Below are 22,015 nucleotides of genomic sequence, written 5' to 3'. Positions count from 1 at the left end.
CACCCTTTTTCTCTCATCAATCAAAGGACACAAATTGTTCAAAAGGAAAGGCTTTTAATGAAATAGCAGAGTAAGATTTGCACCAGAACATGCCCCCATAATATGCATAGAGTACACGGCTCCACAAATCTATCCCCATCAGTGGAGAAAGGGGTGGGGGATGAGTATCCATAGTAATCACACAGGAAGACCCCACATAGGGGCACACTTGTGGAGGGGCAATTCATACCTCCAGTGATGCTTCTGGTGATGGCATCAAACTGCTTTCACTGCGCCGAACACTTGGCACATTGCTCCACTGGACTCACTGCACAGTTTCTTCTGTGAGTGTTGCTCTTTGCTCCTGTCTTGTCTATATTCATTTCCTCATACCCAGCTAAGTCATCTAAGTTACAGTATCCTAGGGTGTGGTGGCTAGAATCTCTCCATGATGAGAGAAAGCAAATAGTTTTTTAAAATTTTTTAAAATTTTATACTTAAATACTAAAACAAATACACGATGTGAAAAGAAAAAGAAACGTATTATAAACTTAAACATTAAAACTTAAATGTAAAATGAGAAAATAAAAAAAGTCATGTTCACAGCAGAATGTAAGAGAGGATTCAAAATATATAACAAAAAACTTCCATTTCAACACAGGCTATATAATCAATACTACATCTTGTGTTGAGAGCTGTCCATCTTTTCTTTGATTGTTGGATTTCTTTTCCTTTCTGCTGTACACTTTTTACTTTGTTCTTTTTTCTCCTTTCCTCCCCCACAGGCCACAATTAAGCATGCATATCTATATCTATATCTATCTATCTTCATACGTGTATACATATATACATGCACATGTATACATACATGTATACATATATACACGCTACCTTCTATCATCCCCCCTTCTACTATCCCTTTCCATCCTACTTTCCTAGAGGGTAAGATAGATTTCCACATCCAATTGAGTGCTCCCTCCAGAAGTCAAATCCGCTGAGAGTAATATTCACTCATTCACTCTCACTTCCCTCATCTTTCCCTCCACTTTAAGAGGTTTTTCTTGACTATATTGTGTGAGATAATTTACCCCATTCTACCCCTTCCTTTCTCCTTCTCCCTGTACATTCTTCTCACACCCCTTAATTTTATTTTTAGATATCATCCTTTGATATTCAACTCACCCTGTGCCATACGTATGTATGTATGTATGTCTACTCTCTCTAGTAACCTTGATACTGAGAAAGGTCTCATGAGTTACAAATATCTTTCCATGTAGAAATGTAAACAGTTCAACTTTGATAAGTGCCTTATGATTTCTCTTTCCTGTTTACCTCTTCATAATTCTCTTCAGTATTGTATTTGAAAGTCAAATTTTCTATTCAGTTCTGGTCTTTTCATCAAGAATTCTTGAAAGTTCTCTATCTCATTGAATATCAATTTTTTCCACTGAAGGATGATACCCAGTTTCTCTGGGTAGGTAATTCTTGATTTTAATCCTAGCTCCTTTGACCTCCAGAATATCATATTCGAATCCCTCTGTTCCCTTTATATAGAAACTGCTAAATCTTGCGTTATCCTTATTGTGTTTCCACAATACTTGAATTGTTTCTCTGGCTGCTTGAAATATTTTCTCCTTGAACTGGGAACTCTGGAATTTGGCTATAATATTCCTAGGAGTTTTCCTTTTGGGATCTCTTTGAGGAGGTGATCAGTGGATTCTTTCAATTTCTAATTCTATTGATCATGGCTTTCAGACAGTCCAATAATTTTTAGAATATCTCTCCTGGATCTATTTTGCAGGTCAGCTTTTTTTTTTCCAATGACATATTTTACATTGTCATCTTTCTATCATTCTTTTGGTTTTGTTTTATAATTTCTTGATTTCTCACAGAGTCATTAGCTTCTTTTGGTTCCATTCTAATTTTTAAGGAATTATTTTCTTCAGTGACCTTTTGGATCTCCTTTTCCACCTGCTTTTTAAGGCATTCTTCTCCTCATTGTCTTTTTGGACCTCTTTTGCCATTGGTCTAGTCTATTTTTTAAGGTGTTACTATTTCCAGTATTTTTTTTGGGGGGTTTCCTTTTGCAAACTGTTGATGTGTTTTTCATTATTTCCTTGCATAACTCTCATTTTTCTTCTCAATTTTTCCTTTATTTCTCTTATTTGATTTTCAAAATCCTTTTTGAGCTCTTCCACGGCCTGAGACAAATTCATATTTTTCTTGAAGTCTTTGGATGTAGAATGTTTAACTTTGTTGTCTTCTTCTGGTTCTATGTTTTGATCTTCTTTGTCACCAAAGTAAGCATCTACAGTCTGAGACTTTTCTGTTCTTTGATCATTTTCCCAACCTATTCCTTGACTTTTAACTCTTTGTTAAGGTAGGGCTCTACTTCCAGTGTGGACGGTGTGCTGTCCCAAGTTTCAGGGGTTTTATGCAGCTGTTTCCAGAGTTACTTCTAGGGACCTGTAAATTTTCAGTTCTTCCAAGGTAGGATGATCTAAGGAGAGGTGTTTATGACTCTTCTGGTCTGTGCTCTGGTCTGTGAGCAACCACAAGCACTCTTCTGCCCTTGAACTGTGAGGAGGGTTGCCTCTCTACTGCTGCCTCAAGCTCTGCTAAGCTCAAATTGCTTCTCCTTTATGACAAACTCAAGGACTGACTGGTCATTTTCATCCAACATCCCACTATTTGCATTCCAGGAACCAGTTCCTCCCTGTTAATGAGAACCAGATCCAGAAAGTCAGTCAATAAACATCTCTTCAGGTCCTATTATATGCCAGGAACTGAGCTAAATAAAGGTTGGAATACAAAGAAAGGCAAAAGGCAGTCTCTACATTCAAGTAACTAAGTGTAATGGGTAAGACAATATGCAAGGAACTATGAAGAACCATGCTATGGACAGGATGAAGTAGAAGTAATAAACAGTAAGAAGGGAATAGAATTTGAGGGAGATCTAGCAAGGCTCACTATGGAAGATGGGATTATATCTGAGATTTCAAGGATGCCAGGGAAGCCAAGAAGGGGAGAAGAAAAGGGAAAGCACTGGTCCAACTATTCTGGACAGCAATTTGGTACTATGCCCAAAGAGCTATAAACCTGTGCATACTTTTTGATCCAGCAATACCACTACTAGTCTGTATCTCAAAGAGATCACAAAAAATGGAAAAGCACCCACATGTACAAAAAATCTTTATGGCAGCTCTTCTTTTGGTGGTCAAGAATCAGCAATTGGGGAGATGACATCAATTGGTGAATGGCTGAACAAGTTGTTGTATATGAATGTAATAGAATATAATTTTTCTGTAAGAAATGATGAGCAGTCAGATTTCAGAAAACCTGGAAAGACTTACATGAACCGATACTGTGTGAAAGTGAGTACAACAGGAAAACATTGTACACAGTAACAACGACATTGTGCGATTATCAACTTTGATAGACTTAGCTCTTCTCAGCAATGCAACAATTAAGACAATTGCAAAAGACTCATGATGTAAAACTCTATCCACCTCCAGAAAAGAATTATTCAGTTTGAATGTAGATTGAAGCATACTATTTTCTTTCTTTTTTGTTTTATTTTTTCTTTCTATTGGTTTTTCCCTTTGGCCCTAATTCTTCTTTACAACATGACTAATGTGGAAATGTGCTTAACATGATTGTATACATATAACCTATATCAAATTGCTGCCATCTTGCGGCAGGGATAGGGGAGGAAGGAGGGAGAAAAAATTTGGAACTCAAAATCTTATAAAAGTGAATGTTGAAAACTCTCTTTACATGTAATTGGAAAAAATAAAATAATATTAAGTGGGAAAAGAGTGAAAGCATTCAAAGTATGGGGGGGCATCCAATGAAATGTTCAAAGTTAGGAAAATGCCCATATACCTTTGGTGATTCTTGTACTTCATGAAGGAACAAATGATCACTAAGGCAATTCAAGAAGTTATTAGCTAGATGACAGAGTAGAGGAAGCACTAAGGCAAGTTCTCAGCATTCTCCTCCAAACAACTTTAAAATAGAGGCTGAAATCATTCTTGATTGGCGGAGCCAACAAAAGGTTAGGGTGGGGTATCCTTCTAGTCCAAGACAACTTAAGAGGTTGGAAGGAGAGATTATAGCACAGAGGGAGGGCTGGCCTGGAGTCCATGTGGATGAAACACCATTGGGAGGATTGGGTGATGGCAGCAGATAGCAACCCAGAGATAGTAAAGAGATCTTGAAGAAATTCATCAGAAAGAATTACAAGGGACCCATATACTAGCACTGGATGCAGACTGGAATCTGTTTGGCAACTCTTGCTTATACAGACTTCTGTGCCACAGTTCAAGAATGCAAAGGAGCACTTTCAGAAAGAGAGAGTAGGGACCATGAGGAATAGTACTGTTTTCAGTCACAAGTGATAAGGGAAGCTGAGGAACATTATTGCTTCTTGTCACAAGGGAGCAGGGACCCTGAGTAGCTGTACTGATTGTAGTTCCAAGGGATATTCCTGGGTAAGAGTCATAGCACAGACGACGAGAGCAGTGACCACACCTACCCCAATATCAATTTCCTTGCAACCACTGAAAAATTCCAAACCTCCAGAACAAACTCTAAAAGTAGTAGCATGAAAAAGGCTGAAGCATGAGATATTGCAGTTCCCCACTGTCCCAACTTGGAAACAGAAACCAACATTAATATAAATATAAAATCAAACAATAAGGTGGGAAAATGAGCAAAGAAAAATCCTGACAATGAAAAGCTGCAGTGGGGACAAGGAAGATCAAGATGCAGAAAAGGGGTAACAATCATGATCTCAGACAGAGTAAAAGCAAAAACAGACCTAATTCAAAAGATAAGCAAGGAAACTACAGCTTGCTAGGAGGTATCTTAATAAAATAATATAATAGCAATACTAAACAAATATGCACCAAATGGCAGAGCATCCAACTTCTTAACAGAAAAGTTAGAAGACTTACAGAGAAAACAGTCATACTAAACTACTGGGTGACTCCAACTTTCCCATCCCAGAGTTAGGCAAATCTAGGCATAAAATAAATAAGAAAGGAGTTAAGAAGATGAATAATATCTTAGAAAAATTAGATATTACATACTTCTGAAGAAAACTGAATGGAAATAGAAAGGAATATAACTTTTTCTTGTCTGTACATGGGACCTTCACAGAAACCCACTATTTATTAAGGCATTAAAACTTCATAAAGAAATGGAGAAAAACAGAAATCTTAAATGCACCATTATAGACCACAGTGTGATAAAAACAACATTCAATAAAGGGTGTGGAAAGAGATTCCAAATTAATGAAAACTAAATAATCTAATCCTGAAGAATGAGTGGTTCAAAAAACAAATCCACAGAAAACATTAACTTCATCAAAGAGAATGTCGACAATGAGACAACATACCAAAAATAGTGTGATGCAACCAACCACTACTGAAGGAAATTGTCTTTCTCTAAATGCTTAAATCAATAAAACAGAGAAGGAACAGATCAAGGAATTGGTCCTGAAGTTAAAAAAAAAAACTAGAAAAAGAAGAAATTAAAGATCTCAAATTAAATATCAAAATGGTAAACCTGAAAATCAAAGGTGAGATTAATAACACTGAAATTTAAAAAATAAACTAATAAAACTAAGAGTTGGTTTCATGGGAAAAAATGCTATAAAATAGATAAACCATTGGTTATTTGATTAAAAAAGGAAGGAAACCAAATTACTGTCTTAGAAATGAAAAGAGTGAATGCATAACCAATGAGGATGAAATTAAATTAATTATTAGGAGGTGTTTTGCATAATCATATGCCAGGTAAACTGAAAATCTAATTGAAATGGACAAATATTTACAAATGTATAATATATATATTATATATACATATATACATATGTATGTGTATATATATACATATACATACATGTGTGTATATATACATATATATAGCGCACTTAAACAAGAGAGAAAATATGATCCTTAAATAACCCCATCTGAAAAAAATAAATTGAACAAGGCATAAATGAGTTCATTTAAACAAAATCACAAGAACCAGATGGATTTATTATTGAATTCTACCCGACATTTAAGGAACAACTTATCTTAATACTATATAAACTCTTTGAAAAAATAGGTAAAGAAAGAGTCCTGTCAATTTCCTTTCACAACAAAAAATATGGTTGTAATTCCTAAACAACGGAGAGCAAAAACAAAGAAAGAAAATTGTAGACCAATTTCCTTAAGGAAATTTGTTAACAAATAGTAGTGAAACATTTGAAATAAAGCCCTAGAAAGGAAATTATAGTAGTATATCACAAAGATCATACTCTATGACAAGTGGGATTTATACTAAGAATGCACAACTGTTTCAATGTTTGAAAACGATCAGCATAATTGATTATATTAATAATAAAACCAAAAAATCATGTGATTATATCAAAAGATGCAGAAAAAAGCTTTTGACAAAATAAAACATCCATTCTTTTGAAAATACTAGAAAGCATACGAATCAACAGAACTCTTCCTAAAATGATAAGTAATATCATTTTTAATGAAGAGCAAGCATTCTGTAATGATAATAATCTGAAGACTTCCAAATTACAACAGGAATGAAGCAAGGTTGTCCATTGTCACAACAAGCATTCAGTATTGTACTAGAAATCCTAGCTATAGCAAGAAGACAAGAAAAAGAAATTGGAAGAATAAAAATAGGTAATGAGGAAACAAAACTACCATTCTTTCCAGACAATTATGGTATACTTAGAACACTAGAGAATCAAATAAAAAGAAAAACTCATAGAAAAAATTAATAACTTTAGCAAAGTTTCAGGACAAAATAAACTCATGTAAGTCATCAGCATTTCTACACACTACCACCAAGACCCAGGAGGAAGAGATAGAAAGAAAAATTCCAGGTAAAATACCTGCAAACAATATAAAATACTTGAGTCTCACTGCCAAGACCAATCCATGGACTACATGAAAACAATTACAAATACTCTCATGCAAATAAAGACAGATCTAAGAAAGAAGAAATATTAATTGCTCATCAGCAGGCTGAATCAATAAAAATGACAATTCTAGCCAAGTTCATTTACTCATTCAGTGCCATAACAATTGAATTGTCAAAGACTTACTTTATAGAATTAGAAAAAAATAACCAAATTCATATGAAAGGACATAAAATAAAGAACATGAAGGGAATCTACCAAAAAAAAATGTGAAGGAATGCAGTGAAGTAGTACTAGACTGCAAAGTACAATAAAAAGTACTGATCAGGAAGCCAATCTGGTACTGGCTAACGTACAAAGGGGTGGAACAGTGGGATACATTAGGTACACTACACACAGCAGAAATGATCACAGTAATCTAGTGTTTGGTAAACAAAAGATCCAAGCTTTGGAAGTAAGAACTCATCATTTCACAAAAATTCCTGGGAAAACTGGAAAGCAGTTTGGCAGAACTAAGCAGAGATCAACAGGTCACATTATATACCAAAATAAGGTCAAAATGGATACAGATTTTGACATAAACAGTGACATTATTAGTAAATCAGGGAAAGAAGGAAAAATGTATCTGTCAGATAGACTGGTAAGGGAAGACATTATAACCACATAAGAGATAGAGAGGATGGGAAATTATTTTGATCACATGGAATTAAAGCTCTACAAAAAAACCCTAATACCCAAAATTAGAAGGAATTGGCAAAAAATGACAGCAAGTTTCTCTGGAAAGATGTTATGTTTAAAATATATAAGAAACTGAGCTAAATTTATAAAAAATATGAATCATTGTATTGATAAATGGTCAAATAATTTGAACAGGCAGTTTTCAGAAGAAGAAATCAAAGCTATCAATAATCACATAAAAATGCTCTACATCACTACTAATTGGGGAAATGCAAATGAAACCAACTCTGTGCTACCACCTCACACCTTTCAGATTGCTAATATGGTAGAAAAGGAAAATGGGGGCAGCTAGGTGGCGCAGTGGATAGAGCACCAGCCCTGGATTCAGGAGGACCTGAATTCAAATCTGGCCTCAGACACATATCACTTACTAGCTGTGTTACTCTGGGCAAGTCACTTAACCCCCATTTCCAAACCCAAAAAAACCCCCCCAAAAAAAAAACACAAGCTCCTTAAGAGCAAAAAAAAAAGAAAGGAAAATGACAAATGTTGGAGGGCATGTAAAAAAACTGAGAAACGAATGCACACTTGGCACAGTTGTGAACTAGTCCAACCATTCTGGAAAACAATTTGGAACTTCACCCAAAGAAGTATAAAAGCATGGATACTCTTCGGCCCGGCAATGCCACTGTTTCCCAAGGTGATTAGGGAAAAAAAAAGAACTTTGATGTTGTAAAATATTTATAGCTGCTCTCCTTGTGATAGCAAAGAACTGGAAACCAAAGATGCCTGTCAATTGGGGAGTCCCTGAATAAGTTGTGGTAAATAATTGTGAAGAAATGCTGCTGTTCTATAATGATAAGCTGGTTAATTTTGGAAAAAGATGGAAAGACTTGCATAAAATAATGAAGAATCAAATGAGCACCACCAAGAAAATATTGTGCACAGTAACAACCATAATGTTCTAAGAACAACTTTGAATGACTAAGTCATTTTTGAGTATTAGAAATACTGAAGGGGCAGCTAGTGGCACAGTGGATAGAGTGCCTGCCCTGAAGTCAGGAGGACCTGAGTTCAAATCCGGCCTCAGAAAACACTCAACACTTACTAGCTGTGTGACCCTGGGTAAGTCACTTAATGCCAATTGCCAAGAAGAAGAAGAAGAAGAAGAAGAAGAAAGAAGAAGAAGAGAAGAAGAAGAAGAAGAAGAAGAAGAAGAAGAAGAAGAAGAAGAAGAAGAGAAATACTCAAATCAACTACAAAGGACCTATGAAGTAAGATGCTATCTATATCCAGAGAAATGACTGATAAATAGAAGTATACATAGTATAGTTTTGCATATATACATATATATATGTATGTATATGTATATGTATATGTGTGTGTGTATGTATATATATATGTGTGTGTGTGTGTGTGTGTGTGTCTAATACTAGCCTTCTGTAGGGTAGGGTGGGGAGGGAGAGAAAAAATGAAAATTGCAGAGCAGAGAACAAAAGAAAATTTAGAAGGAAACACAGCATAGCAGGAAGTTTTAAAAATGATGTGAAGTATCTATTACACAGTTTTTCAAAACCATAAACATTGTGAAATGGAATTTCATGGTTTTATATTGAATCTTCTTTTTATGCTGTACTATGTACATGGAAATATTCGTTTCTTCTCTTTTTGTATTTAAATTCAAAATTAACAAAAATTTTTAAAAATCACTTGAAAAATACTCTAAATCACTTGATGAAAGAAATGCAAATGAAAATAACTCTGAGATGCCACCTTACATGTATCAAATTGCCTAATTTGACAGAAAAAGAAAGTGACAAATGCTGGAGGGGATGTGGAAAAATTGGGAAACTAATTCACTGTTTTCTGAGTTGTAAACTACTCCAATCATTCTGGAGAATCTTTTGGAGCTACACCCCAAGGGCTATAAAACTGTACATACACTTTGATCCAGCAATACCATTACTAGGTCTGTATCCCAAAGAGATAAAAAAAGGGGGGGGACAAGAACCTATGTGTATGAAAATATTTACAGTAGCTCTTTTTATGGTCGCAAAGAATTAGTAAACAAAGGGATCACCTTCAAATCTGGAATGTAACAAAAGTTGGGCTATATGAGTGTGATGGAATACTAATGTGCAATATGAAATGATGAACAGGATGGCTTTAGAAAAACCTGGGAAAATACAAATGGCCTGATGCACAGCAAAGTGAGCAGAGTCAGGAGAAAAATGTATACAGCAACAGTAATATTGTAAAGATGATCAACTGTGAAAGACTTAGCTACTCTAATCAAAATAATGGTCCAAGACATTTCTAAAGGATCCCAGTGAAAAGATGCTATCCATTTCCAGAAAAAGAACTGAGGGACTCTGAGTGTAGATGGAGGTATACTTTTAAAAAAAAAACTTTTATATTTCTTGTATTTTTCCTGCGTGTATTCTTTTGCAACATAATTAAAAGGAAAAAAAATGAAAAGTCAATGGTGTAGGGGGTATGAGAATATAGGCACACAAATACATAGTTGGTGGAGCTGTGGAATGGAACAATCATTTTGGAAAGTAATTTGGAATTATTCATAAGAAGTAACAAAATGTTTTTGGTTTTACAAGAAAGACTCCATTACTGGGTTTACACCCAAGAAAGCCAATAATAAGAAAAAAAGTTCCCATATACTCCAAAATATTAATAATGGTACTTTTTGTGACAGCTATGAATTGGAAACAAAGTAGATGCTCATCAGCTGGGAAGTGATTGATAAAGAAGGTATGGAATATGAATAATGGAATACTGTAGGGCAGCTAGGTTGTGCAGTGGATACAGCACTGGCCCTGAAGTCAGGAGGCCCTGAGTTCAAATCCGGCCTCGGACCACACACTTGACAGTTACTAGCTGTGTGACCTTGAGCAAGTCACTTAACCATAATTGTGTAAAATAAATAAATGAATAAATAAAAAATAATGGAATACTGCTACTATGTTGTAAGAAATTATGAGATTGGGAGTGGAGTCAAGATGAAGGAGTAAAAGCAGTGACTTGTTTGAGGTCTCCCCCAGATCTCCAAACACCTAAAATATTACTCTAAAACAATTGTACAGCAGCAGAACCCACTAAAAGAAAGAGTGAAACAAATTTTCAGCCCAAGACAACCTGGATGGTTGATGGGAAAGGTTTATTGCGCTGGGCTAGCAGAGGAGCGCAGTTCAGCATGGGCCATGTAGGCAAAGACAGAGCCCCTGTGAGCCTGGAGCATGCATCAGGGGACTGAATCACCAGCAGCTAAGGTAGTTTCCAGACTTCTCAACACACAAACGCTAAAGACAATGTAGAAGGTCAACAGGAAATGTCTGTCAGAACTGGGTGAGAAAAGAGTATGGTCCAAACCCAACCCTGGTGCAGCCGCTGGGCAGTGGTGGTGCAGCTGCTCCCAAAGCTCTCGGCCCACAGATGATGAGGTGATTGAGTGGCTGATCAGAGGGGGGTTACAGGGGTTTCTTTGCTGGCACAGAGGCAGGATTCTCTTGCTTTACCCATGCTTGGATCTCTGTCACATTCCTGGGTGGTGGTCCTGGGGTGAGGAGGAGTGCTGGCATGGTGAAGCTGGCAATTGCAGTGGAAAGTGAATCTTCCTCACAGTTCCATCGCAAAAAAGAGTGCTTGTGGTCACTCACAGACCAGAGCACAGGCCAGGAAAGGTGTAAACACCTCTCCTTTGATCAAACCATCTTGGAAGAAATGAAAATTTACAGGTCCCTAGAAGTCTCTCTGAAAAGAGCTGCACGAAACTCCTGAAGCTTGGAAAACTACATCTTCCACAGTGGAAACAGAGTCCTGCCTTGAGAAAGAGTTAAAAATCAGGAATAGGCTGGGAAAATGAGCAAAGAACAGAAAAATCTCGGACTATAGAATCTTAGTTTGGTGACTTGAAGATCAAAACATAAAACCAGAAGAAAACAACAAAGTCACAGCTCCTACATCCAAAGCCTCAAAGAAAAATCAGAATTTGTCTCAGGTCATGGAAGAGCTCAAAAAGGATTTGGAAAATCAAGTAAGAGCAGCAGAGGAAATATTGGGAAGAGAAATGAGAGTGACGCAAAAAATCATGAAAAACAAGTCAACAGTTTGCAAAAGGAGACCCCCAAAATACTGAAAAGAATAACACCTTAAAAAATAGACTAACCCAAATGGCAAAAGAGGTCCAAAAAGCCAATGAGGAGAAGAATGCCTTAAAAAGCAGAAGTGGCCAAAAGGAAAGGGAGGCTCAAAAGTTCACTGAAGAAAATAATTCCTTAAAAATTAGAATGAAGCAAATGGCAGCTAATGACTCTATGAGAAATCAAGAAATTATTAAACAAAACCAAAAACATGAAAAAATAGAAGACAATGTGAAATATCTCATTGGAAAAACAACTGACCTGGAAAATAGATCCAGGAGAGATAATTTAAACATTATTGGACTATCTAAAAGCCATGATTAAAAAAAAAAAAGCCTAGGTACCATCTTTCAATTATCAAGGAAAACTGCCCTGATATTCCAGAACCAGAGGGTAAAATAGAAATTGAAAGAATCCACCAATCACCTCCTCAAAGAGATCCCAAAAGGAAAACTCTTAGGAATATTATAGCAAAATTCCATACTTCCCAATAAAAGAGAAAATATTGCAAGCATCCAGAAAGGAGCAATTCAGGTATTGTGGAAACTCATTCAGGATAACACAACATTTAGCAGCTTCTGTATTAAGGGATTAGAGGGCATGGCACACAATATTCCGGAGGTCAAAGGAGTTAAGATTAAAACAGAGAATCACCTACCCAGCAAAACTGAGTATAATCCTTCTGGGGGAAAAAAATTGACATTCAATGAAATAGAGGACTTTCAAGCATTCTTGATGAAAAGACCAGAGCTGAATAGATAATTTGACTTTCAAATACAAGACTCAAGAGAGTCATGAAGAAGTAAAAAGGAAAGAGAAATCATAAGGGACTTATCAAAGTTGAACTGTTTACATTCCTACATGGGAAAATGGTATTTGTACCTCACGAGAGCTTTCTCAGTATTAGGGTAGCTGGAGGGAATATAGATACACATAGATAGATAGATAGATAGATAGATAGATAGATAGATAGATAGATAGATAGATTGAGAGAGAGGGAGAAAGAGAGAGACACAGAGACAGAGGGCACAGAAGGTGAGTTGAATATGGGATGATATCTAAAAGATAAAATTAAGGGTTTAGAAAGTATTATACCGGGAAAAAGAGGAAGGAACAGGTAGAATGGGGTAAATTATCTCACATAAAAGAGGCAAGAAAAAGCTTTTACACTGGAGGTGAAGAGGGGGGATGAGAGGGAATGAGTGAATATTACTCTCAGTGGATTTGCTTAAGGAGGGAATAATATACACACTCAATTGGGTATGGAAATCTATCCTACCCTATAGTATAATGGGGGGAATGTCCCCAGGGAGAAAAGATTTACAGCCTCTGATCTCTTCCTTTGTCGTTACCTCTAAGAATGTCAAAATCTGCTCTGAATTGTAGCTTTTAGATTTGAAATTTAAAATTACCTGGATATTTTAAAGTCACTCTCTTTAGAATATTATGGTACTGTGATGTTTGTGCTATCTACTGAAAGCTATACATGTTACAGGTGATCCCAAGGCATTTGGATATTCTTTGAAGAGAGTACAGTGCTGAAACATAGGTCATAGTCATAGGTCATTCATCAGTAAACCATGTCTTAAAGGAAGAAAGATAAAAGGGAGGGTCTGAGAGTTTGTGTTTTCAGCCTCCTAAGGATGACAGAGCCAATTTTTGCAGCTTTGTTTAAAAAAAAAAGAAAAAAAAAAGAATAGCCAATAGGAGTAGCAGCAGCAAGAGGGAAAAAAAGAGGATTTTACACTTTGGACTCTGTATCAGGCACTTAAATTGCTGGAGAGACATGCCATTCTGAACCAAAGGTGTGAAAAATGGGTTAAAAACATTATGAAATTAAGTGTAATAAATGGAATTTCAGCAGCAAAGTGGAGGCATAGATTCAGCCTCTACCCATCCAAATACACTGAGACACATTTTCTACAATGCCCAAGACAACAGCAGCAGCAGCAATGGGGAAATGATAGGAGGTAGGGCAGATTGAGGAAGGGGATAATTAGAAGTAAACACTTCTAAGGAGGGCAAGGGCCAAAAGAGAGAACAGAATAAACAAGGGGTGGTATAGGATAGAGGTAAATATAACATGAGTATTTTGGAAGTGTTTTGCATGACTACACATGTATAAACTATGTCAAATTGCTTGCCTTCACAGCAAGGGTGAGTGAAGATGGAGGAAATGAGAGAATTTGGAACTGAAATTTTTAAAAACAAATGTTAAAAATTATTTTTACATGCAACTGGGAAATAAGATATGCAAGCAATGGGGTATAGAAATCTATCCTGTCCTACAGGAAGTTAGAAGGGAAAGGGGGGAGGTGATAGAAGGGAAGGCAGACTGGGGGAAGGGGTATTCAGAATGCCCACATTCTTGGGGTGGGAGGAGGGAAGAGATGGAGAGAAAATTTGGAACTCAAAATCTTGTGCAAGTGAATGCTGACAACTAAAAATAAATGAATGAATTTAAAAACGAAATTATGGGATTGGTAAGTACAGCGAAGTATATAAAGCTCTTTCTGAACTGATGCAAAGTGAAGTATGCAGAACCAAGAAAGTAGTATATATTCATTATAATTACAATAACTTAAATGGAAAGGACAACATGCCAAAACATTAAAAACACATGGAACAAAATGTTAAAGAATAATTAGGACCGAAAAGAAAATATGAGAAGGCACCATCACTCTACACTGTCCAGGAAATGAGAGGTCCACAACTGTTAGATATTGCACAGCTTTTCCTAAATTCATTGATCAGTTCTGCCAACTTTTCCTTTTCTGCCTAAAAAAAAACAAAAAAATAGTATTTGTCACATGGGATGGGCCTCAAGAATGAGGAAAGTGAGAGCTACATGGTATACCCTGGAGATCTAAGAAACTGAAAATATCAGTAAAAATTTTAAGGAGGTCAAATATCTCAATGGTAATGATGGAGAGGGGAAGGAGGAAAGAAAGGGTTTTGAGTTAATGATATGAGGATATTAGGAGATGCCCTCTTCTCCAGAGGTAAGGCCCAGCCATCAAGCCATGTCCTGAGCTCAGCATAAGAACAATCCTTTGCGCTCACTCTAAGCATGATCTCACCCACTGGCAAAATGTATCGATCTGACCAGCAACAGGTCATCTCTGAGGGATTTATGATTTTCATTAATATGAAATATTGAGAGCTATTTAGATTTGTTGCGCTTCCCTATTTCCTAGAGACCTAAGTAGCTGACATACTGCAGCAGAAAGCCATAAATCACATCTCCTGACACTCTGAACTATTCCTGTGCCAAGTGAACTGCTAAGTGAACTAAACGAGGGGCTGCACTCCTGCTCCCACCATGCTTACTCTGGTTCTATAACCTGCTGAATAATCACAAGGCTCAAGGACACTTAAGACTTGAGACAATCACAATGCTCAATGATTCCAATAACTCAGAGATTGTTCCCCCAGGACCCAATAAAGCCATTCTTGCCCCAAACATGCCTGTATGCATGGGCCTGCTGTGGAAACTGTTTACTCAAGATCTAAAAATGACTATGTGGTGGTCCTGCCTTTTGTGGTTTTCATGCATAAAAACCCTGCTGCCATAAGCCATAAGACCTCCTTCTCCGAAGCTCTTCTGCTTCCAAGTATTTTCCTCACTTTGAAATTAAACTTCTGTTTGATTTCTAACTCTCCTGTCTCCAGCCTGCTTTGTTCCACTCTGGACACTTACAGGTTAGAGACTGGTTCCTTTCTAGTTGATAGTGATCATCAATGGTAGATCTCAAACTATACTACAAATCAGTGATTGCAAAAACAATTGTTGTTGTTTAGCCTCTTCTAAGTTTTCTTTACTCCATTTGGAGTTGTCTTGGCAAAGATACTGGAGTGGTTTGCACTTTCCTTCTGCAGCTCATTGACAGATGAGGAACTGAGGCAAGCAGGGACAAGTGACTTGCCAAGGGTCACACAGCTAGGAAGTATGTAAGTAAATAAGGCCAGATTTGAACTCAAGAAGATAAGTCTTTATGACTTCAGGCCCGGTGGGACACCTAGCCATCCAGAAAACTGTTTTAACATATTAAAAATTGAGAGGTTAATCAACGAAAAAGATAAGTCACACAATATACGGAAGCAAACAAATAAAATAAAAGTGTTTAATATATTCAGCATGTGGTGTGGGATGGGAGGGTGGAGACAGGGGAAGGCACACTACTTGATAAAAACAACACAAGAGATAAGGGAAAAGAAGTTTGCCAGAAATTTGATAGGATATCAACACCACACAGCACCTATCAAATTAAAATACAAAGGGACACAAAAAGTAGATGTAAAGGGGGAATCAATAGCAAAATGAAGGAGTAAGGAGGAAATTCATTTTCTCATCTATGGATAGGGCAAAAGATCATAACAGAACAAGCAATGGAGAGAATTACACAAAATCAAGTGAATAATTCTGCTTCTATAAAGTTAAAATCTTTTTGCATGAACAGATCAAAGGAAGCTAAAATGAGTTTAGTGAGGAAAAACATCTCTGGGATAAAGGTCTCTGAGGACTGTTGCATGTGCAAGGTATAGCAGGAACTGATTCCAATTTCCAAGATGAAGAGCCATTCTTCAATAAATCTGAGAATATAAAAGTAAATTTTCAAAAGCAGAAATCCAAGCTATCAATCATCCTATGGCAAGATGCTCCATATCCCTCATAATGAGAGACATGCACATTAACACAGCTCTCTTCTTTCAGTCTGTAAATCATAGAGATCCAAAGGTTCAGGGAGAGTCCCCTCTTTGTGATCCACAACAAGGTATGTGGAAATGCCCCTTTCATCCGGTGCTGGTGGAAACCAGAACAAAAAGTAAATATTCCATTAAAGGACAACAAACAAAAGAGATGATATGAAGAAGGAGAGGGGAAGAGTTCCTAGACTGTTTCAGAGATTTGTGGCCCCAGCTGTAGACCCCGGCCTGGGCACTACTGGGCTGGCACCCCATTGGAGGAGAAGCAGTAAAAACCCTGGGGGGAAAAGAGGAGTAAAAATCTGCAGATTGGGATTGACATGTCCCAGGTTTTGAAATTTAGTCAGGAATTTATTTTTTTAAAGCCCCAGTTTTTAATTCAGGTGGTCCACATTACCTGGCCAAAAAAAAGAGAAAGAAAGAAAATGCTGGAATAAAGTAAGATCTTGGCCAAGTTCCCATGGATAAACAAACTTCTCAAGATGCTGAAGCTACCCCCCCACACACACACACATAAGGGGAGAGCACCTGGTTGGATGTCTCTCTGTTCTGGGCCCAAAACCTGCAGGTATTCAACTGCTTGGCAGAAATTGACCCAAGATAACCCCCATCATCATTAGCCAACTTGAAGTTCTTTACACTGGGATAAAATAAATTACCTTAAGAAATATTTTCATAAAGTTAACAAGAAAATTAAATATCCAGAGTGGGTTGCTTTTAACAAATCGCTACTCAAAACCACTAAACTAGAAGGCTCTTGCAACTTGGATTCCTTTAAGGAAACATTAAATAGAATAAAAAAGAATGGGGAAAGGGTCTAAGAGAGGATTTGTGCCCTCCAGAATGATAGTCAAAATTGTATTGCCTAATTCAAATAGTAAATCAGGGATTTGTCTGTTTGTAGGATCAAGTCACCTCTGGCAGAAAAGATTTATCCACCCATCCCTAAGAAATATTCACTCCCTTGGCTCTCAGCATGAGGAAGGGAAGGGGGAGGCTCGTTCCTAGACTGTCTCCTTTCTTCCCAGCTGCAAGGTAAAGCCCAGGATGGGAGGAATGAAGGATGGAAGGATGGAAACGGCCACCTAAAGAGGGGAGGGAGGGGGTGTCCCCAAAGGCTTTTCACTGCGGACCTCACTGCACTCTACCCCACGCCACCCGGAAGCCTCAGACCTATAGAAAAAGGCCTGGGCAAGCAGGAAGCCTCACGCAGGAATCAGCCTGGGAGGAGCAGGCACACATAGGTACATACGTGTACACTCATGCATACACACAGACACGCATAATCCTACCTACACACACAACACATGCATAAACAAAGGTACTAATACTCCCACAACCCCCCATCCATGCCCACACACATCTCCTTGGGCACTAAAACAGGCCAATTTGGGGTGGGGGAGGTCCAGGAGAAGGTTGAAGAGGGGCCAGAAGAGAATACAAGTGGGAGATGTGGAGGAGCAGCAGGATGGGCAGTGGAATGAGGAGGGGGAAGGGCTTACCCCATACCCACCAAGGCAGGACAGTGCAGGAACTTCTGGGATCCTTGAGCAGGGGAGGGGAAGGGAAGGGGAGAGGGTTATGGTCAGGCAGATCTCCAGCTGCTTGTGACACCCGCCATCCAGATTCATGGAAAAAGGGAACTTATTCCTCCTCCTCCTCCTCCTCCTCCTCCTCCTCCTCCTCCTCCTCCACAAAGAAGACTGATCTTGGTGGAGGACGGGAGGGGCAGGCATGGTGATGTCACAGGAGGGGCAGGGTTAGTATATACCCAGAACAGATGGAAAGGGGAGAAGAGAGGGGAGGGAGTCCTTCCCGTGGTTTCTTTCAACTCCCATTACCCAGCCTGGAGCAAGGAAGTGCATCTTCCAGTTGGAGGAAAAGCCGAGGCTGTGCAGGGTCCCAGGTTTCTGAGGCAGGCTGCTGGGGCCGGCAGAGGGGTAGGAGGGGGATGCGGAAGCTAAGCTCACCTTGACGTAGTCAGGGGTCACCCCCTTTACGGAAGAAGTAGAGAGGGAGGGCATGGATAGTGGGGGGTAGGGTGGGGGTACAGCACAGTAGCCTCAGCAGCAGTAGCAGACCACCAGCCCATGAATGAGACTTGGATTCCTGACAACCCCCAGAGCAGAGGAGGAAAAGAGTGGTCTGGGGAAGAGGAGGATTTTAGGCTCCTTTCTCCAGGCACAAGGAGACAAAAACAGGCCAGGGCTGAGAGGGACATGGGAGCATCCAAGGCAATCGCTCATGCCTGCTCCTGACCACACCTGGGCTGTTGGAAATTGGAGGCAATTTCTTCCGGGCAACTCCCACCTCGAATGAACAAGCAGAGTTGATAGAGAAGGGTGGGGATTCTCCGAGGTCCCAGAATGCTTCCCTACCCACAAGGAGCATCACCCATGGGAGCCAGAGCCCCTGCGGGGGCCCGGGCACCGAGCCAGGAGCCTCTGGAGGCTGAGAAGAAGGCATCTTGATCAGGAAGATGCAGGGATAGGAACAGGACACCTGAGGGCAGCGGTGGACTCCCAGAGAAGGAAAATCTATTCTTCTACTAACACCTTCCCTGCATGCAATTTGTAATCACAGAAACTTGCCTAGAACATGGAGACCTTAGATGATTCAGGCCCCTCAATAAATACAGGAGGTAGGTGGTGGAAGGTTGTGGGTGAGCAAAACACTGTCTTCCAGCTCAACCCTGCCCTGAGAAACTGGGGAGATCAATGACCATGCTCTTCTTCATGGATGAGAGGGATACCCATGTCAAAGGATAATCAAAGAAATGAGCAAGCAAACGTTCCCAGCCACGATGCACCAGGCAAAGAGTAAATGTAGCCCACTGACAAGGACAAAACAGGGAGGAAATATGGACAAGAAAATGGCTGGTCTTAGCTATGAAGAATATTTGTTAAATAAGTAGCAAATTTTGTGGAATGTCAGAGCTAGAAGCGACCTTGGAACACAAAACATCAGAGATTGGGCAGATCATATTACTATGACAGAATTGCAGAGCTGAAAGGGACATTGGAACCCAGAACGTCACTGCTCCAAGGGGACCTCTGACTATATAGACTGGCCACACTAGAAGGGTCCTCAGCATGCAGACAGGCAGAGTTGGGAGGGTCTTGAAAACACTGAATATCTTTGTTGAAAGGGCATTTGCCTAACCTCACACAGTTAATGCTAGAGATCTTCCCAATTATGGAGTGGAAATGAGGTCATCTTTTGGTACAGTTGCTTATGACTTTTGATCCTCCAAAGCTAATTAAGACCATAGCCTTCCTTCCACTGTTTGACTTCTAGCAGAACCTGGGATATATATGGTGCAAATGTAGTCTACCTAATTCTGGAGTGAAGCTCTCCTCTGAGTGATTTCTCACAACAACTAAATAAAAAAGGGAAAGAAAGAAATGTTTCAGTTGCCAGGTTGTACAAATGAACCCATGAAAGTCCAGCAGAGCTGGGTCTGATCAAGTGTCTGGTCTGAGACTAGATTTGAACTCAGGTCCTCCTGACTCCAGGACCCGTGCTCTCTTCACTGCACCACCTAGCTGCCCCGTCTCAATATTTCTTTTTAAAGGAGAAATAAACTCCAAAAGGGAAATAAATGGTGAGAGAAGGGCTGCAAGGCCAGATAGTGTTGGAGTTAGGATTAGCTGCCCTCTTTCGTTACCTGTAAAGGCAACCTTTCTTTACCATAGGCACTTTTAGCTCAGATGAGAGGTGATGGTGTACTATAGCAAGGCGATGGCAACACTAGCTCTTCTCATACTGAGAATCCTGGTTCTGGGGTCAGAAGGCACAGGTTCAAGCTCCAGCTCCACTTCTGGACCTTGAGGTGGTGATGAGAGTCAGGGCCTCATTTTTCTCATCCTAAAATGGGAATGGTTGTTCTCACAAATGCACGAAGCACTCCATCATCACCCTGAAATAATACGTTGTTTTCAGTCATGTCTGACTCTCCATGATCCCATTTGGGGTTTTCTTGGCAGAGATACTGAAAGCAGTTAGCCATTGCTTTCTGTAGCTCGTTTTACAGATGAGCAAACTGAGGCCAACAACACTTAAGTGACTTGACCAGGGTCACACAGAGAGTAGGTATCTGCAGCCAGATGAAGAGTGCTGGGCTTTAAGTCAAGAAGACTCCAGTTCCAATACTGCCTCAGACACATACTGGCTACATGTGGCCCTGGGCAACTCACTTAGCTGCTGCCTGACTTGTTTTCCCCATCTGAAAAATGGGGATAATAACACTTACCTCCCAATGTGGAGAGGATAAGAGACAACCTTTGCAAAGTGCTTTGCAAACCTTAGAGAGACATAAGGACTAGAGCTATTATTGTTATATCATTGATATTGGTATTATTACTCTTCCCCCAGCAGGGCACAAACATTTCCAAGTTTAGATGCTGCGCTGGAGATGGGCCCCCATTTGATCCACACTCTTGACTACATTAGAAGAGTTTCTGAACAATTCCCGCTGAACCCTGGCTGCCCATATGCCCCTCGGCCAATTCTGGGCCCCTCGGACACACAAGTGCCCCAAATTGGGAGAGAGAGAGAACGTGGAAAGTCTGAGCTGGGGGCGGGGCTCAGAATATAGGACAGGGACTGTCAGGGCTGGGAGGGAAAGGTAGAGCTAGACAGATCCTTGGAACATGTGCCGTCAGCGTGGACGGGCATCTCAGAACCTTCTGTTGTTCCTTGCCTGCTCCTGGGGGTCAGCCGTGTCACCGCAGTGCCAGTCCAGGTACCCGCCGAACTCTGATGCCTCAAGCCCACGACTCCATCTCCCCTACCAGCCCACCCTTGGCACTGCTGCTGGCCCAGGCCAGGCTTCACAGCTCCTTGAGCAAGAACCAAGAACCTCCCCAACAGCAAGAACTCCACATCATGTCAAGAAAAACATTTCATTAGGCTACCCTCAAAACTCTGGAGCCCAACATCAGCCTCAAACTAGCTACCTAGCACTTATATATAGGTAGAGGGGCTGCCAGCTCATTGTGTGGGTGCTTCAGGTGCTGCCGGCCCTCAAGGTCGCTCGCAGCTTCTTGGGGTCTCGGTCTGTGCTGCCCCCAGGCCTGGCTCCCACTGCAGCTCTAGAAAGGCCTTTGGCTCCAAACTCACCTCTGTGTTTGCCTACACTAAAAGAACTTCAATTCTTAAACACATACACAGTCATTGTGAATTCATGTGAGAGCCACGAGAGACCTCGCCACCCCCTCCTCACGGCTTCTTCAGGCCATAGGACATACCTACAAGTGGCTGGGCCCTGGTAGCTGCGGAGAATGCCAGTCAGCCGAGCTGGTGCGCCTGTGCTAATGCAGTTCACTCTTGTCGAATATGTCATCCAGCCTTGGACTGGGGATGGTCCCAAAGAGCTGGCTGATGTCAGGAGGCATGTAGTAATGACGGATGATGGCCTGGCTGAGCTGGGACCCTGGGGCAAGAGACAGAGGTCATGATAGAGTAGGAGGCTCTCAGGGAGATGCCACCCAGTTTACTGATGACGCCCCCAACAAGGCTATTCCAAACCTTCCCTTCTCTCCTCAAGCCTCCCACATCACCC

At 39.9% G+C, this 22,015-nt stretch overlaps 1 long non-coding RNA gene across 1 annotated transcript; it reads right to left on the bottom strand.

Annotated features, from left to right (window-relative positions):
- Nucleotides 1-34: 34 nt before the first annotated feature.
- On the bottom strand, nt 35-18,118 carry LOC144456493 (uncharacterized). The gene is made up of 2 exons (XR_013485574.1): nt 17,966-18,118; nt 35-2,695 (listed from the first exon to the last, which is right to left on the bottom strand). It is a non-coding gene; the product is annotated as an uncharacterized LOC144456493 (long non-coding RNA).
- Nucleotides 18,119-22,015: the final 3,897 nt, after the last annotated feature.

Source organism: Phascolarctos cinereus, unplaced genomic scaffold (genome assembly GCF_003287225.1).
Source record: "Phascolarctos cinereus isolate Bilbo 61053 unplaced genomic scaffold, phaCin_HiC Scaffold_430;HRSCAF=1045, whole genome shotgun sequence".
NCBI lineage: Eukaryota > Metazoa > Chordata > Mammalia > Diprotodontia > Phascolarctidae > Phascolarctos > Phascolarctos cinereus.
This window is presented reverse-complemented; position numbering and strand designations above follow the sequence as displayed.